The 14,169-nt window shown below is 41.9% G+C and overlaps 1 long non-coding RNA gene across 1 annotated transcript in view; it reads left to right on the forward strand.

Moving 5' to 3' along the window:
- LOC117519712 overlaps positions 1–13,793 on the forward strand; it is a 29,288-nt gene extending 15,495 nt beyond the window's left edge. The window contains exons 2-3 of the long non-coding RNA XR_004563393.1: positions 13,213–13,222; positions 13,783–13,793. This is a non-coding gene — a long non-coding RNA (uncharacterized LOC117519712). The remainder of the gene's footprint in view (positions 1–13,212; positions 13,223–13,782) is intronic.
- The last annotated feature ends 376 nt before the right edge of the window (positions 13,794–14,169 follow it).

The raw sequence follows: 14,169 nt of genomic DNA on the forward strand, positions 1-14,169 counted from the left end.
AGCAATGCAAGTGACTAGTTTCTCCATACAGGAGGTGTCTTGAAGCTGTCATTACAAACAAAGGGTTTTGTACAAAGTATTAAATAAATTTCAGTAAGCGTCTTAAATACATTTTCCCTGTATCATTCTATTTTATTACACATAACTTAATTTCTGTACTTATTTGTTTCAGGTTCTTTGCATGTGTGTATTACTTGGGTAAATTTCATGTCAATAGCACCTTTAGAAATATTTATTGAGAAAAACTGTCACATGTTCAGTACTAATTTTACCTGCTATATAGTTTACTAAATTTGTTAAATTTAATTCATTTTAGCTGTCCCTGCTGTCCTGAGGCAGGAGCAGCACCGCGGAATACACCGTTGAGTTGCGCTTTATCGCCATGGAGGCCGACTGAAATTCCACAGCGCTGCATAGTGCGTTTATTAACAGGCTTTCAGAGGCATTAAAGGATGAACTGGTGGTCTGAGATGAACCAGAGTTCCTCAACAAACTCATCACATTAGCCATCAGCATAGACAACCGGTTGAGGGAACTCGGTGGGAGAAAAGCCGGAGGGCTGACCGCAATAACACTGTTGGAGAACCGGTTGTGTGTTAAAGCCGAAAAATGTGAGTTCCACCAGCTCACCATTTCTTTTCTCTGGTTTATCATGTCCCCAGCTCAATCAAACTCGATCCTGTTAAGATGTCAGCTGTTACACAATGGCCAGTTCCCACTTCCCGCAAACAATTACAACAGTTCTTAGGTTTTGCAAACTTCTGCCACAGATTCATCTGTAATTTCAGTCAGGTTGCTTCACCCCTCACTGTTCTCACTTCCCATCAGGTTCCCTTTCAGTGGTCTGCTGTAGCTGACAAGGCCTTTCAGTGCCTCAAACACCGGTTCTACAACACCCCAATCCTTGTCCAACCCGATCCAAACCGCCAGTTTGTAGTGGAAGTGGATGCCTCTGATTCTGGCATTGGAGCTGTCCTGTCCATTGATTTTTTTGAATCACTAGGTGGAGGACCGTGGCGATCCGCTCATTTGCTGGCTGTTGCTAGAGCACCGCCATCTTGTTTAGCATCTGAAACCACGCATAAATAGAAATCTATGGGCATAATCAATGTTTTCATGAGAGTTTCACCATAAATCTGCATTTTCCACACTATTATGGTGCTGTTACATTTATTCAAACTCAGTCCTACATTTGTACAGCCAATATTTGTTAAAACAAGCACAGAAGAGAATCAAACTATTTATGTAATAGTCTTGAATGAATGTGTTAGTCCCAGTCCAGATGCTGTGATGCAAGATAGAAAATAATACCATCAGTTTGTCAAACACACCATGTCTGCCATGACACGAAACACTAGTCTGATCCTGAATTAATTTAATTATGAAGTTAAGTTAAATATGGGAAATAATCAGGGGTGAAAGTAAGAGCTTCACATGCTTGCATCATACAACCCCAATTCCAATGAAGTTGGGATGTTGTGTAAAATGTAAATAAAAACAGAATAAATATTTGCAATCCTGCTCAACCTATATTCAATTGAATACACCACAAAGACAAGATATTTAATGTTCAAACTGATAGACTTTTTTGTTATTGTGCAAATATTTGCTCATTTTGAAATGGATGCCTGGAACACATTTCAAAAAAATTTGGGACGGGGCAACAAAAGCCTAGGAAAGTTGATGAATGCTCATAGAACACCTGTTTGGAACATTCAACATGTGAACAGGTTAATTGGAAACATGACTGGGTATTAAAGGAGCATCCCCAAAAGGCTCAGCCATTCACAAGCAAAGATGGGGTGAAGACCACCACTTTGTTTAAACTGTATGAAAAAAATAACCCAACAGTTTAATAACAATGTTTCTTAAGTCTGGTGGTTGGCTCTCACTGCGGTATTGTATCACTTCCTGTTCCAGAGCACAGCGGTGTTTTTCTGTATCTGTTAGCTGTTTAATCTGCGCAGTTAGATTGATCTAGTTATCTAGATTATGATTTGTTTCCCAGTGTAATCTTTACGTGCCTTAACTAAAGCACTCCTTCTGCTGAATCACCTCTAAATTATTTACACATTATTCACTTTGCGTGTTTTTAGGAATCCGCTAGCTTAGCGTAGCTATTAGCTCTTAGCCGATTTAGCATGGCGGCTTCTCCTGTCTCTCCCGCACTTTTCTGCTCTGGGTGTGAAATGTTTAGTTATTCCTCGGCCTCCTTTAGCAGTAATGGTACTTGTAATAAGTGTAGCTTATTCGTAGCTTTGGAGGCCAGGCTGGGCGAATTGGAGACTCGGCTCCGCACCGTGGAAAATTCTACAGCTAGCCAGGCCCCTGTAGTCGGTGCGGACCAAGGTAGCTTAGCCGCCGTTAGTTACTCCCTGGCATATCCCGAGCAGCCGGGAAAGCAGGCTGACTGGGTGACTGTGAGGAGGAAGCGTAGCCCTAAACAGAAGCCCCGTGTACACCGCCAACCCGTTCACATCTCTAACCGTTTTTCCCCCACGACACACCCCGAGGATCAAACTCTGGTTATTGGCGACTCTGTTTGCGAAATGTGAAGTTAGCGACACCAGCAACTATAGTCAATTGTCTTCCGGGGGCCAGAGCAGGCGACATTGAAGGAAATTTGAAACTGCTGGCTAAGGCTAAGCGTAAATTTGGTAAGATTGTAATTCACGTCGGCAGTAATGACACCCGGTTACGCCAATCGGAGGTCACTAAAATTAACATTAAATCGGTGTGTAACTTTGCAAAAACAATGTCGGACTCTGTAGTTTTCTCTGGGCCCCTCTCCAATCAGACCGGGAGTGACATGTTTAGCCGCATGTTCTCCTTGAATTGCTGGCTGTCTGAGTGGTGTCCAAAAAATGAGGTGGGCTTCATAGATAATTGGCAAAGCTTCTGGGGAAAACCTGGTCTTGTTAGGAGAGACGGCATCCATCCCACTTTGGATGGAGCAGCTCTCATTTCTAGAAATCTGGCCAATTTTCTTAAATCCTCCAAACTGTGACTATCCAGGGTTGGGACCAGGAAGCAGAGTTGTAGTCTTACACACCTCTCTGCAGCTTCTCTCCCCCTGCCATCCCCTCATTACCCCATCCCCGTAGAGACGGTGCCTGCTCCCAGACTACCAATAACCAGCAAAAATCTATTTAAGCATAAAAATTCAAAAAGAAAAAATAATATAGCACCTTCAACTGCACCACAGACTAAAACAGTTAAATGTGGTCTATTAAACATTAGGTCCTCTCTTCTAAGTCCCTGTTGGTAAATGATATAATAATTGATCAACATATTGATTTATTCTGCCTTACAGAAACCTGGTTACAGCAGGATGAATATGTTAGTTTAAATGAGTCAACACCCCGAGTCACACTAGCTGTCAGAATGCTCGTAGCACGGGCCGGGGCGGAGGATTAGCAGCAATCTTCCATTCCAGCTTATTAATTAATCAAAAACCCAGACAGAGCTTTAATTCATTTGAAAGCTTGACTCTTAGTCTTGTCCATCCAAATTGGAAGTCCCAAAAACCAGTTTTATTTGTTATTATCTATCGTCCACCTGGTCGTTACTGTGAGTTTCTCTGTGAATTTTCAGACCTTTTGTCTGACTTAGTGCTTAGCTCAGATAAGATAATTATAGTGGGCGATTTTAACATCCACACAGATGCTGAGAATGACAGCCTCAACACTGCATTTAATCTATTATTAGACTCTATTGGCTTTGCTCAAAAAGTAAATGAGTCCACCCACCACTTTAATCATATCTTAGATCTTGTTCTGACTTATGGTATGGAAATAGAAGACTTAACAGTATTCCCTGAAAACTCCCTTCTGTCTGATCATTTCTTAATAACATTTACATTTACTCTGATGGACTACCCAGCAGTGGGGAATAAGTTTCATTACACTAGAAGTCTTTCAGAAAGCGCTGTAACTAGGTTTAAGGATATGATTCCTTCTTTATGTTCTCTAATGCCATATACCAACACAGTGCAGAGTAGCTACCTAAACTCTGTAAGTGAGATAGAGTATCTCGTTTTACATCCTCATTGAAGACAACTTTGGATGCTGTCCTCCTCTAAAAAAGAGAGCTTTAAATCAGAAGTGCCTGACTCCGTGGTATAACTCACAAACTCGTAGCTTAAAGCAGATAACCCGTAAGTTGGAGAGGAAATGGCGTCTCACTAATTTAGAAGATCTTCACTTAGCCTGGAAAAAGAGTCTGTTGCTCTATAAAAAGCCCTCCGTAAAGCTAGGACATCTTTCTACTCATCACTAATTGAAGAAAATAAGAACAACCCCAGGTTTCTTTTCAGCACTGTAGCCAGGCTGACAAAGAGTCAGAGCTCTATTGAGCTGAGTATTCCATTAACTTTAACTAGTAATGACTTCATGACTTTCTTTGCTAACAAAATTTGAACTATTAGAGAAAAAATTACTCATAACCATCCCAAAGACGTATCGTTATCTTTGGCTGCTTTCAGTGATGCCGGTATTTGGTTAGACTCTTTCTCTCCGATTGTTTGTCTGAGTTATTTTCATTAGTTACTTCATCCAAACCATCAACATGTTTATTAGACCCCATTCCTACCAGGCTGCTCAAGGAAGCCCTACCATTATTTAATGCTTCGATCTTAAATATGATCAATCTATCTTTGTTAGTTGGCTATGTACCACAGGCTTTTAAGGTGGCAGTAATTAAACCATTACTTAAAAAGCCATCACTTGACCCAGCTATCTTAGCTAATTATAGGCCAATCTCCAACCTTCCTTTTCTCTCAAAAATTCTTGAAAGGGTAGTTGTAAAACAGCTAACTGATCATCTGCAGAGGAATGGTCTATTTGAAGAGTTTCAGTCAGGTTTTAGAATTCATCATAGTACAGAAACAGCATTAGTGAAGGTTACAAATGATCTTCTTATGGCCTCGGACAGTGGACTCATCTCTGTGCTTGTTCTGTTAGACCTCAGTGCTGCTTTTGATACTGTTGACCATAAAATTTTATTACAGAGATTAGAGCATGCCATAGGTATTAAAGGCACTGCGCTGCGGTGGTTTGAATCATATTTGTCTAATAGATTACAATTTGTTCATGTAAATGGGGAATCTTCTTCACAGACTAAAGTTAATTATGGAGTTCCACAAGGTTCTGTGCTAGGACCAATTTTATTCACTTTATACATGCTTCCCTTAGGCAGTATTATTAGATGGTATTGCTTAAATTTTCATTGTTACGCAGATGATACCCAGCTTTATCTATCCATGAAGCCAGAGGACACACACCAATTAGTTAAACTGCAGGATTGTCTTACAGACATAAAGACATGGATGACCTCTAATTTCCTGCTTTTAAACTCAGATAAAACTGAAGTTATTGTACTTGGCCCCACAAATCTTAGAAACATGGTGTCTAACCAGATCCTTACTCTGGATGGCATTACCCTGACCTCTAGTAATACTGTGAGAAATCTTGGAGTCATTTTTGATCAGGATATGTCATTCAAAGCGCATATTAAACAAATATGTAGGACTGCTTTTTTGCATTTATGCAATATCTCTAAAATCAGAAAGGTCTTGTCTCAGAGTGATGCTGAAAAACTAATTCATGCATTTATTTCCTCTAGGCTGGACTATTGTAATTCATTATTATCAGGTTGTCCTAAAAGGTCCCTAAAAAGCCTTCAGTTAATTCAAATGCTGCAGCTAGAGTACTGACGGGGACTAGAAGGAGAGAGCATATCTCACCCATATTGGCCTCTCTTCATTGGCTTCCTGTTAATTCTAGAATAGTATTTAAAATTCTTCTTCTTACTTATAAGGTTTTGAATAATCAGGTCCCATCTTATCTTAGGGACCTCATAGTACCATATAACCCCAATAGAGCGCTTCGCTCTCAGACTGCAGGCTTACTTGTAGTTCCTAGGGTTTGTAAGAGTAGAATGGGAGGCAGAGCCTTCAGCTTTCAGGCTCCTCTCCTGTGGAACCAGCTCCCAATTCAGATCAGGGAGACAGACACCCTCTCTACTTTTAAGATTAGGCTTAAAACTTTCCTTTTTGCTAAAGCTTATAGTTAGGGCTGGATCAGGTGACCCTGAACCATCCCTTAGTTATGCTGCTATAGACGTAGACTGCTGGGGGGTTCCCATGATGCACTGTTTCTTTCTCTTTTTGCTCTGTATGCACCACTCTGCATTTAATCATTAGTGATCGATCTCTGCTCCCCTCCACAGCATGTCTTTTTCCTGGTTCTCTCCCTCAGCCCCAACCAGTCCCAGCAGAAGACTGCCCCTCCCTGAGCCTGGTTCTGCTGGAGGTTTCTTCCTGTTAAAAGGGAGTTTTTCCTTCCCACTGTAGCCAAGTGCTTGCTCACAGGGGGTCGTTTTGACCGTTGGGGTTTTACATAATTATTGTATGGCCTTGCCTTACAATATAAGCGCCTTGGGGCAACTGTTTGTTGTGATTTGGCGCTATATAAAAAAATTGATTGATTGATGTTCAATTGCAAGGAATTTAGGGATCCCATCATCTATAGTCCATAATATAATCAAAAGATTCAGAGAAGCTGGAGAACTTTCTACACGTAAGCAGCAAGGCTGAAAATCAACATTGAATGCCCGTGACCTTCGATCCCTCAGGTGGCACTGCATTAAAAACTGACATCATTGTGTAAAGGATCTTTCCGCATGGGCTCAGGAACACTTCAGAAAACCATTGTCAGTTAACACAGTTCGTCACTACATCTACAAGTGCAAGTTAAAACTCTACCATGCAAAGCGAAAGCCATACATCAACAACATCCAGAAACGCTGTTGCCTTCTCTGGGCCCAAGCTCATTTGAAATGGACAGACGCAAAGTGGAAAAGTGTGTTGTCTTCTGATAAGTCCACATTTCAAATTGTTTTTGGAAATCATGGACATCATGTCCTCTGGACAAAAGAGGAAAAAGACCATCCAGATTGTTACCAGTGCAAAATTCAAAAGCCTGTGATGTGTGTTAGTGCCCATGGCATGGACAACTTACACCTCTGTAATGCACCATCAATGCTGAAAGACACATCCAGGTTTTGGAGCAACGCATGTTGCCATCCAAACAACGTCTTTTTCAGGGACATTCCTGCTTATTTCACCAAGACAATGCCAAGCCACATTCTGCACGTGTTACAACAGCGTGGCTTCATAGTAAAAGAGTACGGATACTAGAGTGACCTGCCTGCAGTCCAGACCTGTCGCCCATTGAAAATGTGTGGTGCATTATGAAGCGCACAACATGACAATGGACTGTTGAACAACTGAAGTCGTACATTAAGCAAGAATGGCAAAGAATTCCACCTACAAAGCTTCAACAATTACTTTCCTCAGTTCCCAAATGCTTATTGAGTGTTGTTACAAGGAAAGGTGATGTAACACAGATTTGCAAATCGTTGTATTCTGTTTTTTTACATTTTATACAAGGTCCCAACTTCACTGGAATTGGGGTTGTATTAAACATATTAATATTAAAGATTGCTCTTAACCCACCTGCAGCACTGCTTTTACTTAGCGCTTATCCACGAAAATTTCAAATAAAACAAATCAAACGAAACAGCCACACCAGTCAGGGTAAGATTATTCAATAATTAAAGGACCAACTTGAAAGAAATCTAACAACACTACACTGTTTACACGGAGTATATCACAGAGAAATTCATCTCATTCATGTATATTCTTATATTAGTAGAATATATGACTGTCATGTGAGCCACCAAATTGAGAGAAAAATCATTTTTATTCTATTACAGAATATCTCAGGATAGAAAACCTGATGTGACCCAAGGCTACTTAAAAAGGTAAAATTGAGACTTATGAAAGTGAGACTTCTAACTGAATCGCTAAACGAGTGGTGCGATATTTATCACGACAAAGCATTCAGGCAGTAAAACTGAAGTCACTATTTTACAGAATACAGATAAAAAAAATCATTTTCTAATACCCCCGTCACACATAGCCAGAATGACACCGAATGGTGTCAGAATGATGAATTCGCCCACATCCAAAAACGTCGGGTTTCAGTTCCAAAACATTCTGACAGCAGTCTGCGAAAGTCCACACAGTTGGTTCCAGTCAGCCGGCTGTCCTGAGTGTGTTGCACATGTTCAAAACACTTCGGGCGCCATCGAGGTGGGACACCTATCCGATGGCGGTCTGAGTACCATCTGACCTCAATTGACATATTCTGAAGGCAGCATAAACAGGATTCAAAACGATTTGATCACGTATGAGGGAACCTCGAGATGGATTGGGCATGGCAAAGCCTGCTGGCATGACTTGCACATCCCACTTATGACCCTGTACTGTTCCACAAGTTAGCATATGTTCGCAGAAAGAATGGGACAAAACAACACCTCAGACACTTCACCTCTTGGGGTCCTCTATGCCAAAACATTTTTTCAGTTTTGTCAGAAGGAATGACACCATTACAAAGGTGTAAATGCTTTAGTATCCCAACTTTTATTACATCCGCCAAGGCATTTGTTTATTTGTTTGTCTGTCTGTCTGTCTGTCTTTTAGCAAGATAACGTCAAAACTACTGCATGAATTTTGATGACATTTTCACCGCAGATACATATTAGGCCAAGGAAGACTCCAATAAATTTTGGAGGTGATCTGGATCTGGATTCTGGATCAAGTTTTACTTTACATATAGACTTTGAAGGATTACTGTAAGCAGGAGTAAGTCAAAACTACTACATGTACTCTCACCAAATTTGCACCACAGATACATATTAGGCCATGAAAGACTCCATTAAAATTTTGGAGGTGATATGGATCCAGATTTTGGATCAAGTTTCAGTTTATATAGACTTTAAAGGATTGCGTCAAAACTACTTCATGAAATTTCACCAAATTTACATTACAGATACATATTAGGCCATGGAAGACTCCATTTAATTTTGGAGGTGAGCTGGATGTGGATTCTGAATCAAGTTTCTCTTTATAGGCTTTTAAGGATCATGTCAAAGCTACTTCCTCAAGCAGACCAGGCTCAAAGGGGTGACCCTCTGCTTGGGCCATGCTACAGACATAAATTACAGAACAATTCACAAAATGAACATACAAGAAATGTTGCCTATGCACAGGATGGTTTCCGGAACAGATTCCACACCCATCTCTGGATGGAGCTGCACCTCAAACAGAGAGAAAAAACAGAATCAAGCATCAGAAAGACAAGAAATACAGTATAATTTGTCAGCATTAAACAACAAGAAAAACAGGAAATACTAAGGTGATTGCCGGCCACTAGCCCTGAGCTTCACTAAAAGACCCAGAATTTAGGTAAAGTTGAGGGTGCAGCACGCTCTGTTTCCTAATAAAATGAATCAAAAGTTGTTGTGTGGGCCGCTGAAGAGGAGGTACTGCTGGCCCACCACCACAAGATGGCGCCCTGCTTGAAGTGCGGGCTTCAAGCATGAGAGGGCATCGGCTTTGCTGGAGGTGACAGCTGTCATCAATCAACACAAGCTGTCACCCATCACCACCACTACAAAGACCGGACTGCAACTCCACCTCCTCGCCGAGAAATCAACTACCATTCAGGTAATTTCTCTGCTGACTGACACTTTGTGTGTAATAACCTGAACTTCTGTTGCAGCCATTTTCCTGGAGTGTGTCCTTATCTGAGGGATTGGCGTTTGGTGTGACAGCGACGGCTTCGCCTCACACCCCAACCCAGATAAGTGGTTGACCAGGAGCTGCACGAGTGTGTGTGATTGGAGGTGGAGGTTTTCCCTCCTTTACTTAATACAGACTGTGGGATTACTGAGTGTGTGAGAACTGTCTCTGTTCTCTGCCAGCAGTACCGGGTCTGACTGCTGAAGACAGCGGCCACCTGGGGCGCAGGGCTTGGCGGCTCCGGTGTTCTTCAGCTCCGTTAGTGTTGGAAGCTGTGTGGGGATCCAGCTCTTCTCTCTCCAGGCGTCTTCTATCGTCGAGCCTGCCCACACGTCACCTGGTGTATGATTGACAGTCCACCATATTGTTATTGTCTGCACGTTGTTGTGTGATTCACAACATTAAATTGTTACTTTTTGGCTTATCCAGTGTCCGTTCATTAACGCCCCCTGTTGTGGGTCCGTGTCACGACACTTTCACAACAAAAGTGTTGCCACTGTGTCGAACAAGAACTTTGAGTTATGCTTGTTTTTGTTGATGTACCGGCCCGGGCTTTGCGTTCTCAAGGTGCAGGACTACTTTGTGTCCCTAGGGTGAATAAAAAGTCTGCGGGTCACAGAGCTTTCTCTTATCGTGTCCCTGTTCTGTGGAATGATCTCCCTGCATCAATAAAACAGTTAGATTAAGTTAAGTTTGTTAAGTCTGGACTTTCAAGTCCAGACTTAAGATGCACTTATTTTCCCTTTCGTATGGCTAGCATACTGACATGTTTCTATGCTTTTTGCTCTTTTAATTAATTTATTAATAACAGAGCGGGCAGTGGCCTCAACTTTATCTAAATTCTGGGTCTTTAAGTGAAGCTTAGGGCTAGTGGCTGGCAATCACCTTCGTATTTCTTGCTTTTCTTGTTGCTTAATGCTGACAAATCACACTGTATTGTTGTCTTTCTGATGCTTGATTGTTTTTCTTTTCTTTTCTCTCTGTTTGAGGTGCAGCTCCATCCAGAGATGGGTGTGGAATCTGTTCCGGAAACCATCCTGTGCATAGTCAACATTTCCTGTATGTTCATTTGTGAATTGTTCTGTAATTTATGTTTTTATGTAGAGGGTCACCCCTTTGAGTCTGGTCTGCTTGAGGTTTCTTCCTCAGTGGGAGTTTTTCCTTACCACTGTTGCTCTGGGGGTTGGTAAGGTTAGACCTTGTGTGAAGCGCCTTGAGGCAACCTTGTTGTGATTTGGCGCTATATACACACACACAAACACACACTCATCTTCAACCGCTTAGTCCAATTAAGGGTCACGGAGAGCTGGAGCCTATCCCAGCAGTCATAGAGCGCGAGGCGGGGTACACCTATGCACATCTACGGACAATTTAAAGATTCCAATCCACCTAACCCGCATGTCTTTGGATGTGGAAGGAAACCGGAGCACCCGGAGGAAACCCACGCAAACACGTTGAGAACATGCAAACCACACAGAAAGGCCATATGCGGAATCGAACCCATGACCTTCTCGCTGTGAGGCAACAGTGCTAGCCACTAAGCCATCATCCTGCCCTGGTGCTATATAAATGAAAATAAATTAAAATTGAATTCAAATGGCAAAATAAATAACATTTGCCATTTAAGAGATTAACCTCCATTTACCTCCACTTAAAGGACCGAGACTTTAAAAAAATACCTGACCTAGCTAACTAGAAGATTTTCAACTGAGCCAGTAGCTAACATCATGAAGCAACATGCAACTAGTCATCCCCATGGCATGTAGCCCTGCTGGTTGAGGCATCAGAATAAGAATTCAGCCCAGAAACAGGATTTATGTAAAAGCTCAGTCAGAGTGTGCACACATGTAAGTCCTTTCAATCTGCCCTGATAGTATTAACAAATGACCCACCTCTAATTAGAAAGCATTAGAGTAAAAATTCCAGTACGGCAAACAGCTAATTAGTATGTGTTGGCTGACTCTCCGCCAAAACAGTGACAATGGAGTGGAATTAGGACTGCCATGGGAATGAGTGAATATCTCGTGAGGATTAATGTAAACAAGTGAGAAATTGTTAATGATGAGGTTTCTGGCTGCAGCGGGATCATTCTCTGACAGCTAGTGCAATGAATTAAGCCGCGAGAAACTACATTGTTCCTTTGTAAATTGGGTCACTGAGAAGACACGGGAGCTGAGGTTTCTGTTGAATGTTGAAATGAATTCAGAGAGGGACAACCTGACAGGCAAAGCAAGGTCACCCTTTCTGAACCTTCCTGGTAATTATTCTTGATACAAGGATTAATATCTAATTCAACACGTCGTTCTGGACCACTCTTTTGTTATTAACTCTGTGACAGCGGGGAAACCTTTCAGCATTATTTCAATTCAGTGATTACTTTAGGCCTAGGAGATGATTGCGAACTGTGCTGGTAGGTTTACTCTCCGCATTGATTTCCTTGCCAATATTGAGGGAAGAGCTCCCAAGACATATCACTGCTACTCTGTGAATCTTACTGGGGTGGAAGCTCTTTCCCCTCATGATAATGACAAGAACACAAGGATAAAAGAAGGGCGAGGTTTGCTTGAGGGTGATAGAATGTGCTCAGCAATGTATCTGTGCAATAAAGTGCAGCTACACTTATGCAGGCTGAGTCTAAATAAGCATTTTCATAAAATTTTAAACATTCATTCAAGTCTAAATCCTACCGCATATAGGATTTAAGGCTGATTTATGCTTCTTCAACTCAGTAACTCTGCGGCCACACAATAAACTTTTGAAGTTCACCATCACGTTGGTGTCATAATGCACTTTACTATCAGAATAGTAGAACAAAGCAGGGACTTTCTTTCCATCTGCACCACTGTGGTTCCTGGTTTTTTTTTTTTGTTTCATTTTCTGGACCAATTTGTCCTTTAAGCAGCTCCGCTTCTTATTTAATCATCAACCTCCAAACCATGTTGCGTGCATTTCCCTCCATGAATTGTGGGTCATTTGAGTATCTTTGTCGTTTTCGACTCAGTGTTGTGAAACTGGTCATGTTAAAGGCCTTTTCTGAGAAACAATCCTGTTTGATCCGTGATTGAAATGCAATCCGCATGCGCACTGCAAAAACTTTTAATTATGGGACAGGAAGGAGTGAAACCGGAAAAGTGTCCAATCACAGCTCTTGTGGTCTCTGTCATTTTGACGTATAGTGACACAGAGGGCTCTGCTTCACTATGGAGCTGCGGAGATGGAGAAGCATAAATCAGGCTTTTGGGTGTTAAATTAGAAATGCAATACAGCATTCATAACCCTCATTAGTGTATAATTACATGTGACAACAAATCAATGCGTTTTCATAAGCTTTGAGTATGTCCTTTATACCTATGTGGGAGCGGGCTCCCTCATGCAGGCTGCCGTGTTGCAGCGCCATGTTGATATGGTCGCCCAAAAGGACATACTTACGCCACCTTTTACATTTTGCAGCACGACTGGAAAACTGAAGAAAAAGATCAGGAATCTGATTACACGCCTACACACTGTCTACTGGTTGCTACTGCAGGCTAACAAATTTGCAAATCCTCACTTTTGAGAAAAAGGAGAATAATAAATGTTACCTATCACATGATAAGGCAAGGAAGCATGAAGCCGTCCAAATGTGTGATAGGAAACAAAAGTATGACCGGCGATGGAATAATGCAGTGTGCAACCTGACCGCTAGATGTCACTAAATCATGCACACTGTAGCTTTAAGTCAGTTGTATTTGTAACATGATGTTATGATTCGGGCGTGCGTGGAAGACAAACCCAGAAGCAGAGATCAGAATGTGAGCAGTAACAAAGGATTTATTGAACAGAATAAATGTGAATGGCTGCCTAGCCGAGTGGAGACCATCCCGCTGAGCGGTGGAACCACGGAGTCCGCAGTCCAGAATGGTTTCAGTCCCAGCAGATGGATCCAGAGCCAGGTGGCCGCTACAAGCTGTTGACGAGGCTGGAGAAAGAAGAGAGACACAGATAGTGAGTGCTGAGCCAGACACTTCCAGAAGCGGTTCACACCAGTGACAACTGATCACAGCTGGTCCAGATAAGCAGGCAGTTATAGGTAGAATGATTCTGTTCAGTTTCTTCAAATCGTTCTTAATCAGGAAAAGTTCTTAGTTCAGTCTCAGTGATAATTGATCACAGCTGGTCCTGGTAAGCAGGCAATTAGACAAAAATGATTCAGTGCTGTTTCTTCCAGTTGCTCCTCTTCACGAAAAGTTCACAGTTCAACTTGTATTACGTTTTTAAGCAGAGTTCAGTATGCAGCAGCTTGTAAATGCAAAAGGAGAGCAAACACTTAACTTGGCTGATGTGGAGCGTGGGAGCTCTGTCACAGGCTGCAGGAAAGTCTTGGTTTGCTTCAGCGACAAGCTGCGTCTTTTCTGGTTGTGGGAAACACCGAGAGAAAAATATTAGACCAAAAAATGACTAGTCTTACCGTGGAAGGTTTTCAGAGTTTCTGGTGAGGACGCAGTGAAGAGCCAGGGTTCATATACTGCAGTGATGAGATGTGG

The sequence above is a fragment of the Thalassophryne amazonica genome, chromosome 1 (assembly GCF_902500255.1).
Source record: "Thalassophryne amazonica chromosome 1, fThaAma1.1, whole genome shotgun sequence".
NCBI classification, from domain to species: Eukaryota; Metazoa; Chordata; class Actinopteri; order Batrachoidiformes; family Batrachoididae; genus Thalassophryne; species Thalassophryne amazonica.